Source organism: Denticeps clupeoides, chromosome 11 (assembly GCF_900700375.1).
Source record: "Denticeps clupeoides chromosome 11, fDenClu1.1, whole genome shotgun sequence".
Lineage (NCBI taxonomy): Eukaryota > Metazoa > Chordata > Actinopteri > Clupeiformes > Denticipitidae > Denticeps > Denticeps clupeoides.
The window spans coordinates 20243354-20256110 of record NC_041717.1 but is presented as its reverse complement, the minus strand read 5'-3'; the positions used below and the strand labels follow the sequence as shown (position 1 = coordinate 20256110).

Below are 12757 nucleotides of genomic sequence, written 5' to 3'. Positions count from 1 at the left end.
GCTTCCCTTTTAACTAGACTTTAGTTTTTTTTCGCCTTGAAGGGTGTGGTTGCTTGTTAGATGAGGATAAAAAATTAATAACGCTGTACACGTTAGACTAGAAACTGATCCCCTGACCATGAGCTCTTCACTGCACACACAACGCAGAAAGGACGTATATACCAAGACCGTCCGCTGGAAAAGACACACCCTGAGCATGCCAGGTCTAGCCATGCATCACAGGCTAAGCAAGTTCTTGGATTACAGATTTTTTGGGGGAAACCCAAAATGTTTCACCCTCAGGACAAATGACAATGAGACCTTCCTGCGTTCACTGTGCTGGACAGCTCTGGAGGGCTGTCTCCTTTCTCCACTTTCTTAAGCATCACACATCTGAAATACTGACAAACATTAAAGGTTGTTCAATAACAGTACGAATATATTAAATGTGTCAAAATTGGCACCCCTACTCAAGAGTGCTGATCTTTCCTAACTTTTCTATGGTTTTATAGGAAAGTTACATATCATTATTATTAATACTACTACTACTTAATAGCTTTGCTACGCAAGTAAATAAACATGGGCTCGTTCTTTTCATATTAAGACACATTAATACCAACTAGTTTTAACACACATTCTTTATTTTATATCCTACTTTTTGGCGCCCCCTGGATGGGTGGAGCCCTTTAGCATTTGCCTATTTTGCCTAAAACACTGTCTCTGAAGAGCTGAAGGTCAAATGTGCATTTAAAATGTCTTTCAAAGAATCTGTGCGTTCAAGAAATATTCATCCAAGAAACGATGTGTTCAAATGTTCCGCCAAGAAAAACAATTGTCTAATTGTTTCTGCGCAGCTTAACATTTAATGCTTTGTTGTCCATCACCTGCTTCAGGTGGATGGACTGGCAGGATCTTGGTCATCGTGGCCTGGCACTTCCACATTGTCGTTTGTCCACGTTCTGGACCCAGTAGTGCACATTTTCTGTCTGAGACGTTCATATAACTGTTAAAAAAATTCATGAAGTCCTTCAAGCGCTATCCTTGGACTACAGTAGTAATACGGCGCCTCAGCCGGTCCGTCCTCCTCCAAAACTCCTCTGATTATCTGGACAAAATTTTTCATTGCCTGAGTCATTTAAAAAAAAATTATGATTCAGCATGAAGCCCCCCAGACCGCTTAAATGGTTCAGCGTAGCAACTCCATCCTAAAGAATTTATTCACAAGAATTTGGTTAGGGTGCTTATCGAGGTGGTGAATAGTTCTTTGGATCTTGATATTTTTCCAAGGAAATGAGATTCATGTGATTGTGTCAGCAGTTAAGACCACCCACCATTTCATCAGGATCATGGCCAAGCGTTGTAGGGAGGTCATACAGGCACGTGGAGGCCACACACACTACTGAGCCTCCTTTTCTCTTGTTTTAAGGACATTACATTAGAAATGGATCAGCCTGCAGTGTGGTTTTTCACTTTGAGTGTGACTCCAAATCCAAACCTCCATTGGTTGATACATTTGATTTCCATCAATACTTTTTGTGTGAATATTTCATTCATTCAGATCAACAATGTCTTATCTTTGTGTTCCCTTTCTTTTTTGTATGTATTGCCTAAAAAATGTAAATCAAGAAATTATAAAGAAAAATAAAGAAAAAATGAATGAGGAAAAAATAAAGAAAAAAGTCTCCTACGTCATTCTAATGCAGGTCTTGGTGACAATTTGCTGCGTCTCTGAACCGCTTCAGGAAATTGCTTAGGATTCTTCGTGTTCATGTTAAATCAAAAATTACAGATGAGATTATATTGCAGGATGATCCATCTATATAGATGCTGCTGGGACTCGAACCCAGGAGATCCTGTAATGTAGACAACCGTTTTGTTTGTGGTGTGAGCAGAATCATCAAAAAAACAAATGAGATAATACAGTGAATAATCTAGCGCTGCTGCGAGATGACCGCAGTGCCGTCCTACTTTGCCATTCTTATTATGGATAGTCATAACAGACAACCAGCCAATAGGATGCAAATGACTAAAGGTAGCCAATAGGATTTGAGTTTTTGCTCTAGTTCTTTCTCAGAGGGCAAGAATCTCATTCCCAATGAGACTTTATCAAATGTGTGCTATAACAGTAATAACTTAAATTGTAGGGTTTTATTTGCAAATATTGTAAATTTAACATTAGCTTTGTATCAGTTGTATTTAATTTAAAAACCTACTCCAACTTAATAATCAATCATAAGTGATTTTTTGGTTATTGGGTCTGTCAGGAAGACAGACCATTTATTATTGTGCTGAGAATGGCAAAAAAGAACATTAAAGAACGTTACAGACCGCCACGCGAAGACCGTCAAACGTAAAGAAACAACGGAGTGGTCAGGCCGAACTACTTACGATGATATATTTTTTGTTTTGGTAGGTCGCACGGCCCGCCCACAAATCGGCTTCAAAGCGTAAAAAGTACGGTTTACTGTTGCGCAGAGGAAGAGGTTTTCAGCTCCCTGTGACCAGCCGTAAAAGCTAGAGACACGGGAGTCGAGGCGAGGCCGAAGGCCTCGCCGAGACACACGATCTGACATATTGGATGTGTTGCTACCGCCAACAGTGGTCAGGAAAACATGGGAAATAGGGAAGAAGGCCAAAAAGGCCATGTCTCGCATTTGTGGCTGCCACGTTAAGGCCGTGAGACGCACAAAAAAAACGGAGAGGTCAGGCCGAAGGCCTGACCTCTCCACACACAATGACGTATTGGTTGCTTCTTTGGGGATTACAGGAGGGCCACAAATCACGTCCAAAACATTAAAAGTGTGAAAAAATCTGGTTTCCAAGAATTTGCGATGAAACGCTTCACAGCACACACACGACTCTCATATCAAATCGTGCGGCTTGTCGTTACGCACGGTTTGACGTATGGCTCGGCTCGGCCGGATTTACGGTCCGCGCGCAATTAGCCAAAAAGTGTTTTCGGAACGCGTTTATTATTCTAGCCCAAAATTTGACTTTTTTGGAGTTTGTGTCCAGACGGTTTGACATACAAAGAAGATATTGATGTCGTCTCGTAGATCTCGCCAAGGCCGACGATTTGACGTATGGTTTACCTTTGTCGGACTTACGGATCATGCACAAATTTGGGAAAACAAAAAAGTGTAAATGGGCGAAAAAAAAATATTTATTTATTATTATTTATTTCAGCCTTTTTTCGGCAATTAATGCGGGTCGTACCGAAGCACGCACACCCGCGTGTTATATATCAAAAATTAGAGCTTTGTTGCGTGAGGTGTGCTATTACTTTTATAAGCGATCGGACTGGGCCTGGCCGAGCTATTAACGCTGAAACAGGGTCATTTCCCATTGGAATGTATTGATCGCTAATTTTAGCATTGGTAGCATTTGTAAAATAAAACTTCTTTGAAGTGATACTGCAGTACCACATTAAAGAATTCCCATTTTACAAATTACATGCCCGCGGCTGTGACCAATGCCCGGACAGACCCATCAAAATTTCCCCTGGGGATTTTTGTTTCTAGTTATAATTAGTTATTATATATTTTTTTTATTTGTTTGTCAAAGTGTGTTTAATTATTACTTCCCAGAACCACTGTTACATTTCAAATTCTCCGAACCGACATAGTAAAGTCTTATGGCACAGCTGTTTAAACTCAATTTAAACTGTTAAGAATAAAAGCAATGTTCAATAATAAACTTTATTTACATTTTCAGAAATTATCAGACAATCTTACAACCGGTAGTTACAGGGACAGTCCCCCCCAGGAGACACTCAGGGTTACCTGTCTTGCTCAGGGACACAGTGGTAGTAAGTGGGATTTCATAGGAGAGTGTGTTACCCACGAGGCTACTATCAACTATCGAGAAAGAATAGAGGACACTTTCAACAAACTGTAAATTGCTCTTTGTTGCTTTAAGTACACATTACTACCGAAGTCTAGAGAACATATAAACATTTAAAACAATAATCACCTATTCGAATGTATACGTATACATATTATTATTATTTCCATGGGTTACTCAATTTTAAAATATGTCATGATGAGGTCTGAAAGTATGATGAATTTACATGGAATTACACGAATAACACTCTGGCACTGGGGGACTCCTGGTTAAATTCTGCTGGTGGCAGGGCAGTGACCGTAAGCTTAACCGCCTCACCTCCTGTGGTAAGATGCTGCCACAGGTTCTCCTGGAGCCTCCCCTCACTCAAGGTGCTCAATATACCTTGCGGAAATAAAATTACAATTTTAATTAAAATTAATTAAAAATGTAAAATTTCCATTCGATCAGAGCAAAGTTGATTCCTCCAAAATGGACTGTTAGTCCTGACAAAGGTAAATTCTTTGTACTGGAGACCGCGTCTGCTGACCGGGGAAAAAAATAGTCGAAACAGCGCCAACTCTCGTAGTGGCCGGAAATATATTACATCCGTACTGTTAAAAACTACCGCTGACATGAATGGGAAAAGTTAAGGGGAGTTAAGCTTTTTTTAGTTCATTCTCTAAATAGATAATAAATAAATAAAACAAGACGTGTCAAACACATATAAAAGCAACGTTGATAAAATCTTGCCCCTATTTATAAAAGCATAAAATACAGCGCGTTATTTCGCCGCGTTTCCGTAGTGTAGTGGTTATCACGTTCGCCTCACACGCGAAAGGTCCCCGGTTCGAAACCGGGCGGAAACACTTTTTTTATTTTCTTTTTAGTTCATTCTCTAAAAACAATAAAAAATAAAAACAAGACGTGTCAAGCACATTTAAAAGAAACAGTCGTAGAATATTGGCCGTATTTATAAATTCATAAAATAAAGCGCATTATTCTGTTTCGTTTCCGTAGTGTAGTGGTTATCACGTTCGCCTAACACGCGAAAGGTCCTCGGTTCGAAACCGGGCGGAAACATTTATTTTTTTTAGTCATACTCTATACAAGCCGTGTCAAACGCATTTAAAAGCAACATTCATAAAATATTGGACAGTTCTGCCACGTTTCCGTAGTGTAGTGGTTATCACGTACGCAGGGCTGAGGAGAGTGAGGGGAGGCTCCAGGAGACTCAGAACCTGTGGCAGCATCTTACTACAGGAGGTGAGATGGTCAAGGTTACTGTCAGAACCCTGCCACCAACAGAATTTAACCCTCCCACCAGGAGTCCCCCGGTGCCAGAATCATCTCTGACAAGGGACAATGTAGAAAGGATGGTGAAGGAAATTGTGGAGAGGCAGCAGGCACTACAACAGCAACAAAAAAAAAAGACCACAAGAAATTGTCTTGCATGTGACCCCAGGATGAGCTTCTAGGACTTTGCTGCTACTCCTTTCTTCCAACAGGAACTAGAGAGGTCAACAGTATCCCACTGGACGTCTATGTAGATTCTGCCACTTACCACTGAAGCAGGGCCCTAACAGCCTCCATATTCATACTGGTTTTGCTGGTGTTGCAGGAAAAGTGCATTTACTGTCCTGCAAAAGTCTACTCTTTGTACCATGTAGAGGCAGAGATGACCTGGGAGGAGTTTCAAAAGTCTCCCTTTTATGAGACAGAAAACCGCGTTGGTCAGAAGAGAGAAAAAAAGTAGCACTACTTCAGCTAGAGTGTAATTCCATGTAAATTCATCAATTCATTAATGACATGTTTTATCAACCTTTCATGCATATTTTGTGATTTGAGTAACTAATGGAAAATAAATATATGCATACATATACAGTTGAATTGGTAACTATTGTTTTAAATGTTTATATCTTCCCTAAACTTCTGGATAGTAATAATAAATATTTTTTCCAAATAATAATGTGTACTTAAATAAAGTAAATAGATATTTATAGTTTGTTTAAACTGTATAATTGATACAATGTTTATAAATGAAGTTTTTTTTTTTTATCATTTTACATTTACATTTACGGCATTTGGCAGACGCCCTTATCCAGAGCGACTTACAACGTGCTTAAGTTACCATCGATGAAGAGATCAATTCCGGTTCACAAGGACCCCAACTATGAATACATCTATTTTATTCACTCTGTTGTCTGCGAGTTGCGAGTTGTCTAGGTAAATAGCAAGATCCTGATGTGGTGAAGGTGGGATTGAGTTGGAGGTGATGGACTGCCATCCAAGATGAGATGTTGGTTAGACATGCAGAGATTTTGGAAGCAGCATGTGGGTCAGAGGGAGGAAAGGAGAAGAGGAGTTGTGTGTCGTCAGCATAGCAGTGGTAAGATAGTCCATGTGAGGAAATGACCTCACCAAGTGATCTCGTGTAGAGGGAGAAAAGGAGAGGACCTAGCACCGAGCCTTGAGGGACACCAGCGGAGAGTCTATGTGAGGTAGAGGTGGATCCTTTCCAAGTCACTTGGTAAGATCGCTCATCAAGGTAGGAAGCAAACCACTGCCATGCTGAGCCCCGAATTCCAAGCCTCTTCAGGATTGACAAGAGAGTCTTGTGGTTAACGGTGTCAAATGCTGCAGATAGGTCAAGGAGAATAAGAACCGATGACAGTTTTGCCAATCTGGCTGCATGTAGCTGCTCGGTAACTGCCAAAAGGGCAGTCTTGGTGGAATGAGCTGTTCTGAAGCCAGACTGGTTAGGATCCAGGAGGTTGTTCTGTGATAGATGGAGTGATAGCTGGTTGTAGACACAGCGCTCAAGGATTTTGGATAGAAATGAGAGGAGGGAAACTGGTCTGTAATTGTTAATGTCTGTAGGATCAGCAGTGGGTTTCTTTAGGATTGGAAGAACCCTGGCGGTTTTAAAGGCGGATGGTACATGGCCAGATGAGATTGAGCTGTTTATGATATAAGAAATGAAAGGGATGAGGTCAGGGGAGATGGTTTAAACATTGCAGAAGGTATTGGATCTAGTGGACAGGTGGTTGGGTTGCCTGTAGATATTATCTGAATGATTTCATCAGATGTGATCTTAGAAAATTGAGTAGTTTAGAGTAGTTGTAGGATTTTCAGAAGAAAGAGTAGGATTAGTGGTGGAGAATGTCTCACAGATTTTTTCAATCTTCCCTGTGAACAAGTTGGCAAAATCATCAGCTGTTAAGGAAGTTGGGGCAGGGGGAGTCGGGGGGTTGAGTAGGGATAAGAAGATGTTGTGGAGTTTTTGAGGGTTGTGGGCAGAGGTTTCTAGTTTTGCTTTGTAAAAAGCAGTTTTAGCAGCAGTGAGGTTAGTGGAAAATTTGCGCAGAAGATTCTGGTAATACAGTAGGTCTGAGTTAAGTTGAGATTTCTTGTATTTTCTCTCCGCTGCTCGAAGTACTCTTCGATTGCTGCGCAATGTATCAGAGAGCCAGGGTGCAGGGGGAAAAGTCATTTTGGGTTTTGTTGATAGAGGACAGAGTTGATCAATGGAAAGGGAAAGTGAGGTGAGGAGAAAGTTAGTAGTGGTCTCTAGTGGTAAGGAGAAGAATGAGTCAGAGGTTGGGAGATGTGAAAGAATACAGGAAGATACAGATGAAGGTGAGACAGTGTGAAGGTTGTGTCTAATGAAGGATGGATGGGGGACAGTTGTGGATCCTGTAGGTACAGTGAGTGTGAAGGTCAGGAAGTGGTGGTCAGAGATGTGAAGGGGAGTGGAAGAAAGGTCAGAAGTTGGAGAAGGACGACTGAAGACCAGGTCTAGGACATTCCCTCCTTTGTGTGTGGGTGAGATGTTGCTGTTGGTCAAGGAAAAAGAGTGGAGAAGAGGAAGAAGGCAGGATGATTGGAGCTGGGCTGATGGAAGGTTGAAGTCACCAAGGAGAGTTAGGGGGGTTTCTAAAGAGAAAATGCTGAGGAGAGTGTCCAATTCATCTATAAAGGTCCCAAGTGGCCCTGGAGGGCGATATAAGACTATGAGAATGATGTTCACAGGAGAAGAAACTAGTGCTGCACGATTAATCTAATCGCAATCGCGATGTCAGTCTGTGCGATTACATGAACGCGAAAAGCTGCGATTTAAATGATTAGTACATGGATTGGATCGGCAACATATCCGATCCATTCTCTTAAAGTTTGCACGCTGACTGAAGTCTCACTTCAGTCGGATGTGACTTATATAGTCACATGACTTTCGATTCGGAGACATATGGATAGACACCGCATGACGCGCTGCATCGTACGTCAACGTCGCCGCTATATTGTAAGAGGCTCTGCTGTGGCGTGAAGCATATACATGTCTATGGAGAGAAGTGCATAAAAATGCCTCCCTCTTGTGCTGCTTGGGGCTGTACAAACCGCTGTACGCTCCAAACCAGATCCCGGGGATTACATTTCATAGGTAAGGCTGGACAATTGTTTTGAATATATTTGCCCATTATAAAAATCCCGTTTTATAAGTCTTAACCTTAGCTAAGCTAGGCTAAGCTAGCGAAGCTATGCATTCCTGTGTTCAAGTCAGCCTCCAAACAACGTTTTGGCTAAACGTAGGCATTAACTATTTAGACTGTTCTTAGCTGTTAACTTTTCTCAAACTTTGAAGGTTTCCTAAAGAAATTCACCTCAGTTTACAAATATTAACCTTAGCTAAGCTAGCAAAGCTATGCATCCCTGTGTTCAATTCAGCCTCCAAACAACGTTTTTGTTAAACGTAAGAACTATAATACGGGATTTTATAATGGCCAAATATAATCAAAACAGTTGTTTAGCCTTACCAGGGTTTGTCGTTCGACAGTAATGTAAAAGAGTTTTTTGTGATTTTTTTAATTTTGTAGAATATTGTATTTTGAAAGCACTGGGCATTTCAGGTTGTTATAAGTAGTTTGTATGTTTCACTTTGAAATTAAACATTTCACTGATATACAAGCAAGTGTCCTTTATCATATCGCAATCGCATATCGCAATATTGATCTCAATAATCGCAATAGGTATTTTTCCCCAAATCGTGCAGCCCTAGAAGAAACTGAGACTGCATGGAATTCGAAAGAAGAGATGTTAAGATGTGTCAGAGGCATTGGTGTGAAGGACCAATTTCTTGACATTAAAAGGCCAGTACCCCCTCCTCTCCCAGTTTTTCTAGGAGTGTGGGAGAACGTGTTCTGTCCAGGTCTCTGTTAGTGCCAGGAATTTTAGGGAGTGGAGAGTAGTGAGACCAGAGATAAAGTCACCTTTTTTAACAGCAGATTGACAGTTCCAGAGCCCACCTACCACACTTGTTTCAGAAGTAGATGACAGGGTGGGGTAGGTGAGGTTGTTTGTAACAGAGCCTCTGCAGCGTGAGTATGTTTGTCAAACGCTGCTTTCATACTTAACATTTCATTACGCAGTTTAAATTGAATGAGCTTGTAATATGTCGGTTCTGTGAATTTGAAATGTAACAATTGTTCTGGGAAGCAATAATTAAACACACTTTGACAAACAATACAAAATATATAATAACTTATTATAGTAAAATAATTACTTATGGTTGATGTTATATTTTATTTATATATTAGATCATTTTTATATTTTATATCTAATGTTATATTTACAATATTTGTAAATATTTGTAAAACTCCACAGTCACCGGACCTGAACCCAGTCCAGATGGTTTGGGGTGAGCTGGACCAACAAGTGCTAAACATCTCTGGGAACTCCTTCAAGACTGGAAGCATTTCAGGTGACGACCTCTTGAAGCTCATCGAGAGAATGCCAAGAGTGTGCAAAGCAGTAACCAGAGCAAAGAAACTAGAATATAAAACATGTTTTCAGCTATTTCACCTTTTTTTTTTTTGTTAAGTACATAACTTGCACGTTTCTACAAGCGCCCATATTGAATCAAAATGTATATTTAAAACTGTTTCCGCCCGGTTTCGAACCGAGGACCTTTCGCGTGTTAGGCGAACGTGATAACCACTACACTACGGAAACGCTGCGTTTAGGAACGGTTGACACGTCTTGTTTTATTTAATTTTTTAGAGAATGCACTAAAAGAAAAAGGTTTTCCGTCCGGTTTCGAACCGGAGACCTCTTCGCGCCCCGACTGTTAAGCTTAACTCTCCTTAACTTTTCCCATTCATGTCAGCGGTAGTGCTTAACAGTACGGATGTAATATATTTCCGGCCACTACGAGTGTTGGCGCTGTTTCGACTATTTTTTTTTTCCCGGTCAGCAGACGCTCTCCGCCACTTGTCTGCAGTACAAAGAATGTACATTTGTCCTGACTAACAGTCCATTTTGGAGGAATCAACTTTGCTCTGATCAATTCAAATTCAAAATTTTAGTCATGCGGGAGACCAGAGTTCGAATCCCCGACGATCGAGGTTTTATTGCCACGCTGCGGTTACAACGTTCGACTGGATGCGCATGTTTAATGGACGAATTTCTCGGCTGCATTGGCACGCTGTTTTCTGGTCTGATGTCTATAAAATTATAAAGGTTACAATAAACTGAAATAATAAAGTGTCTCCCCGTCGGGGAATCGAACCCCGGTCTCCCGCGTGACAGGCGGGGATACTCACCACTATACTAACGAGGAGTTGTACTACACAGCTACGGTGTTATTACTAATAGTCTACGTATTAGACTGGCCATTGGTAACACTATTTTCAATGCATGAAGTAACCTCCCGACCAGTTCATAAATTTATCATAATAAATGAGGGTCGGTTTAATAAAGATTAATAAACTCCCGTGAAGGCGGAGCGGCCCGCGTCGCAAATAGCGCCTCTTCAGGCGACCGGAGGGACTGCAGGATCAAGGCCACGCCCCCCACAACCTGGACTTCACCATGACGTCATCAAATAACCATGGAACTCATCTTTTTTTTTTATTTTAGAACGCAATAGAACTTTTAACATGTACTTTTCCACACTAAATGCCAGGATAAACGGATTAAAACGAGTGATATTAAGAAATTAAAACAAAGGTTGTATAAAAAGGAAACGCTGCATTTCTGCTGCTCGGTTCCGTGTCTTTTCTCCGACTGAAACCGCGTGGACGGAAATTGGAAGCAAAGGATTTTTATTGGAATGGCTCGGACGATCACATTTATTTTATTAAAAAGCCAAACGACAATTAAACTCGAATCAAATCTGTACCTTGTGTAAAGTCAGTGTCCATCCTGTTCCCGTGTCTTGGGGACACTTTTGCTTGCATATAAAATTAATCACATAAATTAAGAACAAAACAAAAAAAAAAGAAGGAAAAACGCAATATAGAGAACGACGTGGGGATTTATCCACGACCGTCCAACCCTGTCTGGTGGCACCAGACCTCGTTTCTTCTTGCCTTTGGCAGGCTTGGCAAGGAGGGCGGGGTCTATCTGACTGGGGTCGAGTCCCCCCACACTTCATCCCTCGCTCCATCAGCTCCTTCTTCAGACGCTTCTTCAGGCCTGGATCAAGCGCCTGCAGATCCACTGAGAAGGAACCAGGAGAAGGAACCAGGAAGGAACTAGTAACGATTTCCTGAACAAAACACGTCGAATTAAACCATGATTACGATTTAAGGAAGGACCGTGGTGTTCAAAAGCTAAAATTCCACATAAAATGGACCGTAAAGGACCACAATTGTCATTGTTAATTATCAAGTTAATTCAGCTAGATTTCCCCCCCCCCTAAATAACATGATTTCAGCATGTAAGAATAACTTTATAATAACCAAATTAATGCCAAATCATGTTTGATCAACATAATAAAACCATTATCTAGCTGAATTACCTTGATATGTACGGTTTGAAATAATGCAAATGAATTATGACGACGTTCAAGTGAATCGTGTTTACTGGCTTGGTCAACATCTGCTTCCAGCGTACAGAGCAGGGCTCACCAACCCTGGTCCTGCACAGCTTAGATATTTCGTCCGGTTGCATGCGAGGAGCCTCGTCCAGTAACGTTAATTAATGCATTGGTTCCTCGCTTCGTTGCTCCTCTCAGGTGAGATACTTCTTGAAGTGGAGCTGGACGAGCTGGGTCCTTTTTGGGGGGCTGCTGTTGAAGGTCCCCCTGACCTGCAAGAGGTAGCAGAAGTGGATGGGGAGTCCCACTTTCTCCAGGCCCCCAAAACCCATCCTGAGATTTAAAAAAAAATAATAATAATCAATAAATGAAAATGGTCTTGATGACGTGTCTGAAATCAACATCTGAAATGACCCACCAGTAACATTTCTTCTTCCCAGACTTGTGTTCAGTGAAGAGCTGGTGTTCTTCTTCTTAGTCAGGTGTTTAATATACCTTGCAGAGCTTCCCATGGTTTCATCTTGATCAGAGCAGAGCTGATGCCTCCAAAATGGACCGTCAGTCCTGACAAATGTCAATTGTTTGTGCTGCAGACGGTTGCGAGAAAAAGTGTAAACAGCGCCAAACCTCGTAGTGGCCGGAAATATATTACACCCGCACTGTTAAGCACTACCGCTGAAAATGAATGGGGAAAGTTAACGTTGCACGGCCCGGGCGCGACAGACCGGGGTTCGATTCCCCGACGGGTATTAAGTTGGTCATTTGATGAAATATTTCTGGTCCTGTGTGACGTAACAGTAAAATGAGGTTCGAGGTGTTACCTTGTGGTGGTTGGTCCTATATTATCTTTATTAAGCGCCTCGTTTTAATTATTAATGAATGCATTGGTAACGGCCAGACTAGTAGTAGTAACTCAGACTAGTAGGAGTAACTCCGGAGTAGCAGCAGCGCATCTCCTCGTCAGTGTAGTGGTGAGTATCCCCGCCTGTCACACCACCGGGGAAGTGTTAGAATAACTTATAAAAGTTAAAGCAGGGTTTAAAGAATTCTCAGTAAATGAGTCTAATGCTGAATGTAAGTGAACCCGCTGCTCAGAGACTCGGTATCTCTGAGAGTTGAAATGTCGTGTTTTGAACCTCTTCA

General features: G+C 41.4%; 4 non-coding genes across 4 annotated transcripts; 2 read left to right on the top strand and 2 right to left on the bottom strand.

The window, feature by feature from the left end:
• The first annotated feature begins 4597 nt into the window (after positions 1 to 4597).
• On the top strand, positions 4598 to 4670 carry trnav-cac (transfer RNA valine (anticodon CAC)). The gene has a single exon. It is a non-coding gene; the product is annotated as a tRNA-Val (tRNA).
• A 141-nt stretch (positions 4671 to 4811) lies between these two features.
• Positions 4812 to 4884, top strand: trnav-aac (transfer RNA valine (anticodon AAC)). The gene has a single exon. It is a non-coding gene; the product is annotated as a tRNA-Val (tRNA).
• A 4850-nt stretch (positions 4885 to 9734) lies between these two features.
• Positions 9735 to 9807, bottom strand: trnav-aac (transfer RNA valine (anticodon AAC)). Its single transcript has one exon. It is a non-coding gene; the product is annotated as a tRNA-Val (tRNA).
• A 535-nt stretch (positions 9808 to 10342) lies between these two features.
• trnad-guc (transfer RNA aspartic acid (anticodon GUC)) lies at positions 10343 to 10414 on the bottom strand. Its single transcript has one exon. It is a non-coding gene; the product is annotated as a tRNA-Asp (tRNA).
• Positions 10415 to 12757: the final 2343 nt, after the last annotated feature.